This window comes from Helianthus annuus, chromosome 8, assembly GCF_002127325.2.
Source record: "Helianthus annuus cultivar XRQ/B chromosome 8, HanXRQr2.0-SUNRISE, whole genome shotgun sequence".
NCBI lineage: Eukaryota > Viridiplantae > Streptophyta > Magnoliopsida > Asterales > Asteraceae > Helianthus > Helianthus annuus.
The window spans coordinates 152,643,482-152,659,636 of NC_035440.2; the positions used below are offsets into that span (position 1 = coordinate 152,643,482).

Below are 16,155 nucleotides of genomic sequence, written 5' to 3' on the forward strand. Positions count from 1 at the left end.
ACTTTTTCCAACATTAGTACAAAAAAAGGGTTAGTTTTATGCCACAATTGATGTAATTTATATGTTGCATTTTGTGCACATCAAATAGCCCCACACTTGAATCTTTGCTTGTCCTCAAGCAAAACTCTTTATAATGTGGCTTACACACCCAAATGGAATGGGTAGAAGAGAAGTTTTGGGCTTGTCATAGAGTGTCGGGATTTCCAAGATTTTTTATTTAGGTTTTATTTTTATTTATTTACAATCCTATTCGTCATGATTTATTAAAAACGTTTCGTAAGAAAAATTACTTATTAGGGCATAACATATCTTTTTTAAAATTCCATTTATATACAAGTTCACATACCTCACGGGGAATCACTCAACACTCGGCCGAAGGTGTATTTTTAGTGAATCACTCGAGAGCGGCATGGAACTTACTCCTACCATAGGCTTGCCAAGCAATCAATCATCCTCCTTTTTAACTATATACCTTTGTAAATATCAAGAGGACTTTTTGGGTGAAGGGTTAGGCTTGGGCTAAAGGTGGGTGGTTAGGTTAGTGGTTAGTAAAAGGGCGAAAGGCGTAACAAATGTCGATTTTTTTGAAAGACTTTTTATTTTTCATGATTTTATTTTTGTTTTGATGAACCATTTGTTTCAAACAAATTTATTTTTGATGGACTTGTTTGTTTATTTGGTTTCATCTATATATATATATATATATATATATATATATATATATATATATATATATATATATATATATATATATATATATATATATTTCAAGTCATAAGAAAACCGAACGTTGTTACTAAAAGAAAAGGTTAAAAATAAAAAGGTTTAGGTGGGTAAAAAGGGTGATTATTTTGGGTTAAGAAATGAAAAAGGTTTAGACTCAAAAGGGTTAACTAGGGGGGATTTTGGGTAGGTGGTAAAAAAAAATGAAAAATAATGGTGTAGAAAGAAAAAGGGTTAGTCCTAATGCCTCCATCATTTACTTACTTGGGTTTAAGTTGGTAAGGACCGGGAATGTATTGTCGTGGCAAGTTCTAGAGTCGTACGAACCAAGCGGCTATTCACACAAGAAACGAAAAATGAGCATTTAGTGTAAAGATATGTATTTGTATGCTCGATAAAGGCTCAAAACTCACTTTTGTGGGAAAGGGTTTTTATGTGATCAAGTATATATAATCAAATTTTAACTAAGCTTGTCATACCCTTTCATAATTTTCTTATGTTGGTTCTTTTTATCACGACGCTATTGGTTGTAAACTTGTAAAAATATAACCTTGTTAGAACTTGAATTCCCAACTTAAACTTGGACAAGTAAAAAAAATGAATTTTTTTTTTGAAAAAAATTTAGGGTGATTAGCGATTCCAATAGAGTTTTGTGTAAGGCTTGTTATTATGACTTGCAAGATTCAAGGTTTTAGCATCCCCCCACACTTAAATTACACATTGTCCTCAATGTGTCCCAAAAATAAATTTTAGGTTGATTGAATGTGTAAAAGGGTGTTAAAAGCAAAATTTTATGTTACTGGCACTCTGGACACGGCCCCGTGGTGACCGGGCACGGCCCCTTGTTCAGGTGCCAGTGACAAAAATTAGCAAAAAGATACAGAAGCCTGGACACGGGGGCGTGTTCAGTGAACACGGCCCGTGTCCAGTTACCTGAACTGGGCGATTCTTGCAGAATGTGCAGCACGGGGCCGTGTTGGGCGGACACGGCCCGTGCTGAACTTACTGTAATGAAGAAATTGTTGTCGGATGTCCCTGTTTTCGTGCATGGGGTGATGTTTCTCATTTCCCTTGTTATCCTTCACCATCCCGAGTGTGTTTTATTCCTGCAAATTAAACTAAAAATTAATCTAAGCTAAACTAAGGATAGTTCCGCGGAATGCCTCCGTGGTGCGCCACGTTTATAAGGGTCCTTGGCTAGACCCAAGGTGAGGTCATATATTTTCTGAGCGGGATGTTTTGCATCCCATGTTGCACCGTCGGAGAGCATCATCCAAACTCGAATCAATGACCTAATGTAATTGACCGGGTCATCGTCCTTTACTCTCTTCCCAACCCCGAACTTCACTTCCTTATCCCCATACATCAAAGTGAGTGTTCCGTCATTCATGTCTACCACTGCTTGCGCGGTGGCTAGAAATGGCATCCCTAGTATGAGGGGGACTTCGGTGTCTTCTTCCATATCTAGTATGACAAAGTCGGCCGGATAGACGAAATTGTCGACTTTGACCAATAGGTTTTCAGCGACACCTTGTGGGTATTTGACGGGTCTGTCGGCAAGTTGTATGCTCATCTTGGTAAGGCTCGTTTTTCCTAGGCCGAGTCGCTTGAACATTAATGCGGGCATGAGGTTAATGCTAGCCCAAGGTCGGCTAGTGCATTACGAATGGGGGATTCCCCGATCGAGCAAGGAATTGTGAAGCTTCCAGGATCAATCTTCTTTTGTGGGAGTTTGTTGAGTACGAGGGCGGAGCATTCTTCGCCTAAGTTAACTAATTGCAATGATTCAATTTTCCTTTTATGAGTGAGGAAGTCCCTCATGAATTTCGAGTATTTAGGCATTTGAGTTAGGACTTCGATAAAAGGAATATTAACATGCAATTGTTTTAGTAGATTTTCGAATTTTGCAAATTGCTCATTGGTCTTTTGACGAATTAACCTTCCGGGGTATGGAACTGGAGGAGCCTTGGTAGGCTCTTGAATTAGAAGAGAAGCCTTCTCTTGTTGGGGCAGTGTTGTGCTTCCCTCAGTTGGCGCTGGTGGAGCTTCTTCGGAACCCACGGTACGGTTTCTTAACGTTATGAGATGGACTTGTGCTTTTGGGTTTGTTTCGGTATTACTTGGTAACGCGCCTTGTGGTTTCTCGAAAAAATTTTGAGCTAATTGATTTATTTGTTTTTCAATGTTTTATATACTAGCTTGTTGATTTCTAAAATTCGATTCCAATTGTTGAAATCGATCCGAGTTTTTCTTGTCCGTGTCGGAGATGAGGCGAGATATAGTATCTTCAATCCTTTCTCGTCCACCTTGTTGTTGAGGGAAATTTTGTGACTCATTTCGTGGTTGTTGAAAGTTTGTTCGTTGGTTTAGGCTTTGTTGGTTACTACTATTGTCGGGTTCTCTCCAACCAAGGTTAGGGTGGTTACGCCATCCTTGGTTGTAGGTACCCGTTGGAGGACCCGACGGCCTAGGTCTATTATCAATGTAGTTTACCGACTCTGGTTGGTCATCTGTTTCTTTCATACAACTCCAATTTTCATGTGGCCCACCGCACCCTTCACAAGCCATAACCGAGACCGTTTTTGTCATTTCTAACTTTTTGATTTTTGAAGAAAGGGCCTCGATTTGGGCTTGTAAAGAAGTGCTTTCATCAACCTTATGGGCGCCCGGGGCAATAGATTTATTGCCTCGGGGAGTGTGCCACTGAAAATTGGTTTGAGCAATTTCCTCAATTTGATTGTATATTTCATGTGGGCGGCGATTACCTAAAAGTCCCCCGGACCTAGAGTCAAGTGTTTGTCTTGTGTGTGGCAACAATCCATTGTAGAAAGTGGATACTTGTTGCCATACCGCAAGACCGTGATGAGGACACTTTCGCAATAGCTCCTTGAACCTTTCCCAAGTTTCATATAAGGATTCCCCATCCTCTTGTGAATATGTATTAATTTCAGTCATTAATTTAGCCGTTTTAACGGGAGGGAAATACTTATATAGAAATTTTTGGGCTAGTTCATCCCAGGTGTTTACCGAACCAACTGGGAGGGCGTTGACCCAAGCTTTTGCTCGGTCTTTTAGTGAAAATGGAAACATTGGAAGGCGGATGGCGTCATTTGACGCTCCATTGATCCGAAAGGTATCACATATTTCTAAGAAATTAGTAATATGTAGATGGGGATCCTCGTCCGCAAGCCCATGGAAGGTTGCGGAGTTTTAAAGCATTTGTATCAAATGTGGCCGAAGTTCGAAGTTGTTAGCTTCAACATTCGGTGCATTGATAGCGGCGCCGAGATTACCTACGTTGGGTCGTAGGTAATCCATGAGGGTGCGTTGGTCCGCCATTGGAAGTGGATCCCCCGAAACCTTCTCTTGGTTTTTAGCTTTAAGTCTTTTTCTGAGAAAGCGTTCGGGTTCTTCTAGAGGTTCTTTTATGTCTCTACTAGAACTGGAGCTCATACACTACGTAGAAAGTTCGGATGTGGTGTCTGGTTCCAAGTCCTGCAATAGAAAACAGAAAAGAATGTTGGTCAGAAGGTTCACCACGGCCCCGTGCTCAGTGAACACGGCCCGTGGTCAGAGATACAGCGATTGTTTTCCGGATCCCTATTACTGGAAAGTTGGACACGGCCCCATGTTGCACCAACACGGCCCCGTGCTCAGCTCTCTGTAACCCGGAAAATAAAAACTGCCAGTGACACTGCTGGGCACGGCCCGTGTCCGACCAGGCACGACCCGTGCTGAGCGCTGCAGAAGCTGAAAAACTAAGAAAATCCTAAAAAAATAAAAAGAAATTAGAAAAAATGATTAGATTCCTAACTTTCTTAAAATCCTTGTGTCCCTGGCAACGGCGCCAAAAACTTGATGTGCGTTAGGTGTAATATAATTTAGGTATATATTTTAGGGGAATTGGCCTGTAATAATCTCACCTAGACTTTATTGGCCATTAATAATCCCACCTCAGAATATTCCCCCCACCAGTCCCACCTTTCACTTATTTTTCCTTCAATGGTCCCTTGTTAAAAAAACTTAACGGAGTTAAGCTTTTTTCCAAATTACAAACAGATCTTTTAGGGCTTTTGATCAGAACGATGATACGAGTCCATTGATGTAAAACTTACTTCGAAATAGTGCTCCAAGTGACTTGATTTTGGTTAATTGGAAATTTAAACACCCGAATTGAAGCGTCGTTTTCATCGTTTGGAGATCCGTTTCGAGGCAAGTTTTACATCAATGGACTCGTATCGTCGTTCTAATCAAAAGCCCTAAAAAATCTGTTTGTAATTTGGAAAAAAACTTAACTCCGTTAAGTTTTTTTAACGGGGGACCATTGTAGGAAATATAGGTGAAAGGTGGGACTGATAGGGGGAATATTCTGAGGTGGGATTATTAATGGCCAATAAGGTCTAGGTGGGATTATTACAGGCCAATTTCCCTATATTTTAAGCCCTTTTTACACTTTTTAGCGAAGTTTTAAATTTATAAAACATGATATTTACTAACACTAAACACACATATGGACAAGTGCACCCATCGTGGACGTAGTATAGTGTTGGTAAGATACCGAGGTCGTCCAAGGACACAAGAGCTTTTAGTATCGGTTTATCGTCAACGTCTAATCAATCAAAATGTTAGAAAAAAAGGTTTTTAAACTAAGAAAATAAAATTAACTAAAATGCTGAAAAATAAAATAAAAATAAAACAGATAGACAAGATGAATCACTTGGATCCGACTCGTGTGTAGTGTAACCTTTGATTATTTTCGCCCTTTTACACTTGTTTAAGAGATTATCTTAGTTATTGTAGTAGGCCCCTCTTTTGAAGGCGACGTTACCCTCAATCCAGTAGTTTGAGTCAGCAAGGATACAATCCTGAAGGGTCGGATTATTGAAAGATAACTAATTAAGTTATTAATGCATAATGTGGTAGGCCCCTCTTTTGAAGGCGACGTTACCCTCGGCTAAGTAGTCTGAGTCAGCAGGGATACAGTCCTAAGTAGCCGGGTTAAAGTTTTAATAGTAGTTTAACTTATGAGGGGGTCAAAGAGTTTGGACCCCCGCCATCCAATACCTTTGGGTATTGAAGGAGGTCCTGCTAAATTTGACCCAGGTTCTTTGCAGGATCTATACACTGAACAATGACAATACTCTTACCAAACCGTTCCCTTAACCCCCGACCAGGTAGCCAACATACCTCCATATAGACCGTGGAGATATGAATGGTGAAAATCTTTTATTTTATATAGACAGTAAAATAATGCCAAGACACCATGGACAAACGATAAGGAAGAATCACCTTCAACATAAGAAACTAGTAATTAAAGTCATTAATACAAAACCAATTAAAAAGTGCAAAAGATTAAAAATAAAAATTATTACACTAAACACTTGTCTTCACCAACTGATGTAAGAGACTTAGGCAAACATGGCCTTTGATTGTCAAGAACTCTTACGATCAATCTTGGATCCCGAGATGACTCACACACTCTATGATGGACATTGGATGATGGTGGTGGATGATGGTGTTGTGATGGTGGTGGGTGGTGGGTGAAGTGTGAGAGAGGTGGTGTGCCAAGGGATGAGTTGCAAGAGCTCCAAGCACTCCTATTTATAGGCTGAACAGAAGCCTGGGCACGGCCCCGTGTCCGCTGGGCACGGTCCCGTGTCCATCCGCGTCTCTCTCTTCATTAATTGCAATTTGCAATTACATTAAATGCGTCTGCAGGAAGTTGACCACGCCCCCGTGTCCACTGGACATGACCCCGTGGTGGGCAACAGAAGCTTCTATGACTTTGTCTTTTCCGCTGACACCTGGGCACGCCCCCGTGCTCACTGAGCACGGGGCGTGTTCAGTCTTCTGTCTTCTTTGTTTTGCTTGGGAAGATGCTGTCGGGAGGTCGGGCATGCCACTTTTGTTCCTTTTCTTGTATTTATGTTAGATTTAGCTGTCTTTTTGCTTCTTTTGTTTATTTGAGCTCATTTAATCCTGAAAATACAAAAGGAAGACAAAAGCACACATTTTCCAACATTAGTACTAAAAAAGGGTTAGTTTTATGCCACAATTGATGTAATTTATATGTTGCATTTTGTGCACATCACCTTCCCAGTGAACCTTCACTATAGGAATGCGAGAGCGTCGAAGTTTCTTGGTCTCCCGATCCATGATTTCTACTGGCTTTTCCACAAAGTGCAGGGTCTCGTTTATTTGCAAATCTTCAAGAGGCATGTGAAAATTTTCCTCAGCTAGGCACTTTTTGAGGTTCGAGACGTGGAAAGTCGGATATACGTTGCTGAGTTCCTCCGATAATTCGAGTCGGTAGGCGACTTTGCCAATTCTTTCCAGAATCTTAAAGGGGCCCGCGTATCGTGGCGCTAGCTTTCCTTTCTTACCGAATCGGATCACCCCCTGTGAAGGTGAAACCTTTAGGAGTACGTGATCACCAACTTCAAACTCAAGGGGCTTGCGGCATTTATCGGCGTAACTCTTCTGACAACTCCGAGCTTTCAAGAGATTGTCTCGTATTTGGAGGATCTTGTTAGTCGTTTCTTTTAATAACTCAGGACCGGTAATTTGAGCGTCTCCGATCTCGTGCCATACAATAGGCGATCGACATTTTCTACCATATAATGCCTCAAAGGGTGCCATTTGAATATTAGTGTGACAATTGTTATTGTACGAGAATTCTACTAAAGGTAAATGTGAATCCCAATTATCACCAAAATCTATAACACACGAACGAAGCATGTCTTCAAGGGTGCGGATCGTGCGCTCAGTCTAACCGTCGGTCTGGGGATGAAATGCGATACTGAGATGGAGGGTCGTACCGAAAGCGGCTTGGAATGTCTTTCAGAGATGTGAGGTTAAACGACCACCGCGGGCAGAGATGATGTCACGAGGCGTCCCGTGTCTACAAATGACTTCGTCGGTATAGATTTGTGCTAATCGTTCTACCTTGAAGTCTTCTCGTATCGGTAAAGGGTGAGCGGATTTCGTAAGACGATCAACGATAACCCAAATGCTATCGTGACCTGATGGCGTACGAGGGATTTTCGTAATGCATGGCAATACTCTCCCATTTCCACATCGGGATTTCGGGTTGTTCGAGTAGGCCAGAGGGTCGTTGATGTTCGGCTTTAACTTTCGAGCAAGTTAGGCACTTCGAAACGTATAAAGCGATATCCTTCTTCATTCCCGGCCACCAATACCTGGCACGAAGGTCCTGGTACATCTGGTCGGCACCGGGTTGAATCGAGTATCAGGATTTGTGGGCTTCAGTCAGCAAAATCTCTCGGAGATTATTGCGACTAGGGATCCAAATACGGTCGAGATAGTGAAAAATACCATTTGGTTTATTCACTAACTGATTTTCGGTTCCACAGATTCTTTCTTCTTTCAAGGTGTTCTCGAGAAAACAAGCGTGTTGAGTGTCGTGAATGAGGGCTTCGAGGTCGTGTTGAGCTTGAACATTTCGAACACTAAGTAAATAGCTTCGTCGGCTAAGAGCATCAGCAACGACATTTGCTTTGCCTGGGTGGTAGCGTATCTCGAAATCATAATCGTTGAGAAGTTCTACGCATCTGCGTTGGCGCATATTTAGTTCTTTCTGGTTCAAGATGTGTTGCAGGCTCTTATGGTCGGTGAAGACCGTACACTTGGTACCATACAGGTAGTGTCGCCATATCTTTAACGCAAAAACAACTGCACTGAGTTCGAGATCGTGGGTTGTGTAGTTCTTCTCGTGGACTTTGAGTTGGCGAGACGCGTATGCGATAACCTTGTCTTGTTGCATAAGAATGCAACCAAGACCTAGGTTGGAGGCATCGCAATAAACAACAAAGTCATCATTTCCATCGGGAAGCGCGAGTACGAGAGCGTTACAAAGCATACGCTCAAGAGTTTGAAAGGCATCCTCTTGTTCGGTTCCCCATACAAAAGGCTTGTCTTTATGTGTGTCACACCCCGACCGCGTAATACAACAAACTGTGGCGGAAATGTCGGGGAGTGGAGTAGCAAAATCATTGTTTCACAATACATGGTAATTGAAGTTTTGTTTTATTGAATTAATAATTGTTTTACATAGTGTTAAAGTGAAATAAACGAGTTTAAACCCATTGTCTTTCTTCGTTTATGTTACTAAGGCCCTCGTCCAATCTTATGTTTTGCATCATGATCATCTAACAACAGCACCTGAAACACATGTGAAAAAAGGTACGTCAGCATAAAAATGCCTGTGAGATACATAGGTTTTGTTGATAAAGGATTCATGACTTGTAGTTAAAAGAAATGTTTAACAAAATGTAGTCATGAACCTTATAAAAATGTTTTCTTTTATAAATCATACGAAAATCGATAAGAAAATCAGATGATATAAAAGATTAATGCATGGTTAAATTTATAACCAAGTAAAAATGAGTTTGTATAAAATATGTCGTTTGTAAAACAATTTCTTGTGAAAATATGTCATTTGTATAAAATGTATCATGTCTTTGTCAAAATGATTTAGATAACGCTACGATATGTAATATCATAAAAGCACTTATATATAGGAAGTACCAATGGCGTATCCACCATGCTTTTATCATATAACACACGTCTTGTTATTTAAATCACTTACCAAATAAACCACCAGAATGTCTTGTTTAGCTAATGTCAAATGTTCATGTATAACAATGTTTAATGTCTAAATGTCAAGTGTAAATCATGTCTTGTATAGCAAATATCAAATAACAACAATGTTTTATATGGTGAATAAAAAGTATTTACTCAAACGACATGTATATGGTAAAGTATAATCAAATGTTATGTAAAACAAAATGTCATGTGTAAAACAACGTTTTTGAATAAACAAATGTTTGAATCAAAAGTTATGTTTTGAAAAACTAATGCTTTTATTGATAAGAACATTTAATCAGTAGCGTTTATCGCATACATTCAAGCCTTGCGACTGACGGACAAACCCTTAACAAGTTAAAGGCTTATCAATTATGTATATCGGATTTTGTCATTCTTTACGTCCAAACAAACCTAGGATTCCAGGAATGGGAGTTGTTAATTCCTATGGTACCACTACATACTACCGAGCGGCGTGATCCGTGTTAATGAATGTATTTTAGTCCCGTTAAACAAACCAAATGTCATACCAAATGTAAGCATGTTATGTGAAAATAATGTACTAAGTATGCTAAGTAAACTTACGAAGCAGAAATGTAATGTAAATCAATGTGCTAGCATGCTTAGTAAACATACATAGCAGAAATGTAATGTAAATCAATGTGTCCATATGCTAAGTAAACATATGTAACAAAAGTGTTTATGAAATCAATGTGCTAGCATGCTCAGTCAACATACATAGCAAAGCGTAAATGAAATCATGTACTATGTGCGTACTAATGAACATAGCAAGTATATGTCATGAAAGCACAAAAGCACGAAAGTAACAAGTAGGCACATGTGTTTCACCCCAAAATATTTGAAAGCGGTAAAAGAGGGGACTATGTACTCACTTGATATTGCTTAATAGTCTTGAGATAACAACCAAGTAAAGCTCGAAGGATCACGGAATCAAACGGCACCTAATATAGGTAACTATGTTAATAAACCGGACCTAAACCGGAAGATCGGATAGAATGAGGTCTCGTAAACCAAATGAGTATTGGAACTCATATGATATGGTTTAACAAAGCCTACATACTAAGTCGGGACCTATCCTAAGTGCTTATGACCCATTACGACTCGTTAAGGTAGTTTACGCTACTTTAACGTGTCGTTCGCGCAAAAGCGCGTTCGGACGGTCTAACTAGCCCTATGACAAGTATTATATGCCTTAACATGCTTAATATCATTGCCTAATCAGATTAGATGTCAAAATTTAGGTTACATATGCTTAAAAAGAAATTATGTGTAAAAAGGGCATTTTGGTCATTTTCCTATGGCATATAAACTACCTATCATATAACTAACTAAACGAAGTGACCATAAGGTATAACCTCAGAAGGTTATTCCTTATACAACTATGGCCACAAAATATGTTTGGTCGGATCCTAATGATCGACCAAACGGGTTGAGTTCGAAAGGCTAATCGGTTGTTTAGACCGCTTGACTTACGACCCTAAACAATCACTAAACTAAAAGTGACGAGTTAAACATGTTAAAACATGTTTAACTAAGTTAGAAAACTGATTTGATATCAATACAAAGTGTTTTGATACCCGAAAAATAGCTTTGTCGCAAAATACGCATAAATACGCACTTTGACCGAAACTTTGACTCGTCACTACGCCTAATCAACGTGGTAATCAGTAGGTATAGTCACAAGGGACTATAACCACCGTGATTACGCTCACGTTGCAAAGCTCAAACGAACTTTGTTTTGACCAATCATGGTCAAAGCAGAAAGTCAAACACTGTTTGACTTTCATGCTTGAAATGCATAACCAAGCATGAAGGAGACTTGCAAAGGGTCCAAGCTTGGATCAAGAACAAAGAAAACTGAAGAATGGAGCCTTTAACAAGTGTGAGAGCTTCTAATGAGCAGATGTAGAAGAAGAGGAGTGAATGAGCAAGTTGGAAATGAAAATTTGGTGGGTATTTATAGATTTCTTGAATCAATAGGATCAATCCAAGTGTTTTGAGACATGATCATGGCCCTACACTTGTTGTACACTGATTAGGGGACTTGGGGAGCACTTAAACAAGCCCATAGTTTGCTAATTCTATGGTTAAAATCAGTGGGAACAGGAAGTTAAGCCAAATACAATGAATCTGTCTGCAGAGGTTGTCGCGCCCCGCGTAGGATGTAGTCTGGGCTTATGCGGCCTGCGAGGAAGTTTCAGGTTTTGTCAAAAATGGTCCCTGCAAGCATAAAACTTAGATTTTGATGCATTTAACCCCCGTTAACCCCATTTCAAGGCTCCAAAATGATGTTAGAGCATAGGGAACATGAAATATGCTTGAGAATATCTCAGATGTCAGTTCGTTTGGCCGTACGGTCACGTTATTCGGTTAATTACGACGAAACACGAACGGACGCGAAAAACGATCCAAATTGCGCGACGAGTGGTATTTTAGCATTCCAATCACTAAAATAAAATATTTTAATGATTACAAAAATTTTGGATGTCTGGATATGTTCAGAATGTAAGATATGTGCGTAAATGCAAACTTATGCACTTTTTGACGCTTTTAGTCCCTGTTGATCAAATAAGTTTATTTTCTCACACCGAACCCCTCAAAGATTATTTCAAAACTATGTAAAGGATATTTATGGTATGTTTAACTTATGATCATGTTCCGGAGTGTATGTTACTATATGAATCGGCAGACTTTCGTAGTTTGACACAAACTGTCCCTGCGAACGAATAAACTTGTTTTTGCCATACCAAATATGACAACTGTGCTCTTTGCTCGATGAACAATGCAAAACAATGTTAACTATCAATAATACAATGTGTTTTGGTGTTATTATGTGTGTATCTATGTTTGGTGATTTTTCAATTCGATTCGATTCGATTCGATTTCAAGCTTTAAATCGCTTTCTGGAAGGTTATACGCAAACTGGTGCGTAAATAAATGCGACAAACACTCCGGGATAGTGAAATAGGCTTAACATACCTTAAATAACCTTCACATAACTTAGAAATAAGTCTTGGATGGTTTGGTGTGTCGAAAACAAGTTTGTTCGATCGCAGGGACTATTTGTGTCAAACTGCGAAACTATACCGATTTGTATAGTAACGAACATTCCAGAACTTGATCATCAGTTAAACATACCCTAAATATCCTTTACATAGCTTAGAAATAGGCTTTGAGGGGTTCGGTGTGCTAAAATAAACTTTATTGATCAATAGGGACTAAAAGCGTCAAAAAGTGCACAAGTTTGCATTTTCCCGCATATTTTACGTTCTGAATATATCCGGACATCCAAAAAAATGATGTAATCATTAAAATATTTTATTTAGTGATTGGCATGATAAAATTCCATTCGTCGCTTATTTTGGATCGTACACACGTTCGTAACGACTTCCGTCGTAATTAACCGAACAACACGATCGTACGACCAAACGAACCAACATCCGAGATATTTTTGAGCATGTTTTGAGTTCCCAATACTTTAACTTCATTATAGAGCCTTGAAATGAGGTTAACGGGGCTTAAACGTATCAAAAATGGGCCGAAATACAAGTTTTGGGCTGCAGGGACCAAAACTGCCAATCTGCCAAAGATGTCAGGCGGCCCGCGTAAACCCAAGCCTTATTCTTACACGGCCCGCGTCATTGTCACAGTACAGAAACATTGAATTTGGTCATTCTACTCGTTTTTGCTGGTTTTGATCTCTAGTTTTCAATGCTAGGGGCTGGTTTGTGTGGGGAACAAGTCCCCCAATCAGTCCTTGACACTTGTATGGCCTAGATCATTCCCTCTTCTCCAAGAAATGATCCTAACGGTTTTGCGAAAACTATATATAGGCCATGATTTCATTCCATTTTCCTTGCATTTGGTCTGGGATTTCTCTAAGTGGTTGTGATATTTCACTACCTACCTGAGAATACTTGGAACCAAATCTAAATGGACCCTTTGTAAGTCCTCTTTCATTCTTTTATTGCTTTCCTAGCTCGAAAGTCAAAATTTGTTTGACTTTCAGCTTTGACCACGAGATGGTCAACTAGAAGTTCGTTTGAACTTCGCAACGTGAGCGTAATCACGATGGTTATAGTCCTTAGTGACTATACCTACTATTTACCACGTTGACTAGGCGTAGTGACGAGTCGTAGTTTCGGTCAAAATGCGCATTTAAGCGTATTTTGCAACCAAACTACTCTAGGTATCAAAACACTCTGTTTTGATATCAAAACCTGTTTTCCAACTTAGTTAAGCATGTTTTAACATGCTTAGCTCGTCACTTTTAGTTTAGTGCTTGTTTAGAGTCGTAAGTCAAGCGGTCTAAACCACCGCTTAGATTTTCGAACTCGACCCGTTTGGTCGATCTTTAGGATCCGACCAAGCATGTTTAGTGACCATAGTTGTATAGGGAATAACCATCCGAGGTTATACCTTATGGTCATCGAGTTTAAGTAGTTGTATGATAGGTGGTTTATATGCCTTAGGTAAATTACCAAAATGCCCTTTTCATGCATAATTGGACTTTAAGCATATGTAACCTAACTTCTGTCACCTAAACTGATTATGCAACTTATTTAAACATGTTTAGGCATATAATACTTGTCATAGGACTAGTTAGACATCTCGAACGCGGGTTGCGTGCACGACGCGTTAAAGTAGCGTAAGCTACCTTAATGGGTCGCAATGGGTTGAAAGCACTTAGGTTAGGTTCCGATTTAGGATGTAGGCTTTGTTAAACCATATCAAATGAGTTCCAACACTCATTTGGTTTACAAGACCTCATTCTGTCTGATCTCCCGAATTAGGCGTCTATTGTTTGACTAAGTGATTCGATTATTAGGTGCTGCTTGAGTTTCCTTGGTTTGATTGAGCTTGTTGAGTTCTTTAGATTGAGGATACTTGGCACTTCAATGTGAGTACATAGTTCCCCTATTTTACTGTTTTCAATTGTTTTGGGGTGATTCATATGTACAAAACGAATTTCGAGGTTTAAACGATGATTTCAAAAACGATTAAGATGGTTTATACAAAACTAATAACGATTTCAATAATGTGAACAAACTTGTTGGTTATAATTACATAACGAATGACATTCATTAGTTCTGATCAAGCCGACCAGTATTAGGTTATGGTACCATAGGATCTGACAAATCCCGTTATCAGACTACACCCATGGTTATGTGTGTGGGGGGTTATGTAGGTAACGACCGAATCTGTGATTATTAACTTACCCTTTGGTGGTTTGTTAATACGAGAAACGAGGTAGTCGAGTCACGAAGGTTTGAATGTTATTTGCGAGACGACCAAAAGTAGTTTCACTATTAAAACGAATACGATTTTGGGACGAATTAAACGATTTGAGACGATTTAAATGAATTAAACGATTGGATTAACGATTGGTTTTGGGCAGTGATTAGATAATAGTAGATACGCTGCTGGTACATCTTATATATATAAGTGCTTCTATCATATTACATTGCGTATCATTATTTAGTTCATGTGTGAAACGATTTGAAACGATGTCACACAACGAGGTTTTCAAAACGATATAAACCATATGAGTTTTAATAACGAGTTTTTACGGGATGTTATACGATTCGGTTTACTAAAACAAATGTTTTTGGGTTAAGAGTCATGGCTACGAGATTTTATAAACTATAATCAATTCGATTTGAGTTGGTTAACTATGTTGCAATACACTTTGCAAAACGAGGTTTGTATTTTGACTCTTGTAGTTTAACGAGGTACAGCAACATATAAACGAGCCATGAATCCCATACTCCCATAAAACCTATGTACTCGCCAACATTTCTTTGCTGACATTATTTTTACATATGTTTCAGGTGGTATTGCTTGATGTTGCTTGCTAGGAAGCTTGTGTCACTTAGGACCTGGACGAGGCCTTAGTGACTTAAAAACAGTTATAAACAATATATAGTTTGTTTGTTTTGATTTAAAGACAATGTACATTACTTAATAATTCAATAAAACGAAACATTTGGTTACCATGGTTGTGGAACAATAATTCTGTTGCAACACTCCCCGAAGTTTCCGCCACGGTTTGTTGTTTTAACGTGGTCGGTGTGTGACAGAAGAGTTGGTATCAGAGCCAATGGTTATAGGGAATTAGGTTATTAGCAATGATTTGACCTAGACTATAACTTTAGGACCCTAACACAAGTTTACTTGTGTTTAGAATTTTAAAACAATACCGTCACCTATCCTTAGGTGATAACCACAACGAGAACACAATAACGAATCCGCTTCGAAAATTAATCATTTATCCTTGGATGATTGATTACTAGGTTTTGAACCCTCTATTATATGGATTCGAACCCTTTGTTATAAGGTTTTGAACCCTTCCAGTTTGATCCATTTTTGGCTTTGTGCCTTTGAGTTTTCAAAATCTCGTCAAAGTTTGGGTCTAAATAATGTGAACACGTGCAAACTGGAAGAGTGAATGCCTGTACCCTGAGTTTTCTGTCTAAGGCTAGAGTGTTCGTACAAATCTGCATTATCAGACTAGTCACTCTTACCTGGGAACTCTTGGGGTGAGTGTTCACTTATAGGCGAGCATGTCTTCGCGATACATTATAGTGACCCATTTACTTTGATTAGTCGCCGCGTGTCGTTTGTTTGTTCGAGGTAACAAACAAATGATCGCCTTCCTTGTGTTTTGTCGATGTTTTCAATGCCTCCTTTGTTTTTTTTTTCCAATTATCGATCTCACTTGTTTCTCATGTTTCCTTGTTAGACAATGCCTCCTCGACACGATGCTCGAACCGATGCTCGAACTTATACTGCTAAGGAAGTCACAGC

General features: G+C 39.3%; 1 long non-coding RNA gene and 1 other non-coding gene across 2 annotated transcripts in view; one reads left to right on the plus strand and one right to left on the minus strand.

Annotated features, from left to right (window-relative positions):
- The first annotated feature begins 3,577 nt into the window (after window positions 1–3,577).
- On the plus strand, window positions 3,578–3,684 carry LOC118481374. Its single transcript, XR_004865581.1, has one exon. It is a non-coding gene; the product is annotated as a small nucleolar RNA R71 (small nucleolar RNA).
- A 5,068-nt stretch (window positions 3,685–8,752) lies between these two features.
- Window positions 8,753–16,155, minus strand: part of LOC118481220 — a 48,051-nt gene continuing 40,648 nt past the window's right edge. The window contains exon 2 of the long non-coding RNA XR_004864939.1: window positions 8,753–8,904. This is a non-coding gene — a long non-coding RNA (uncharacterized LOC118481220). The remainder of the gene's footprint in view (window positions 8,905–16,155) is intronic.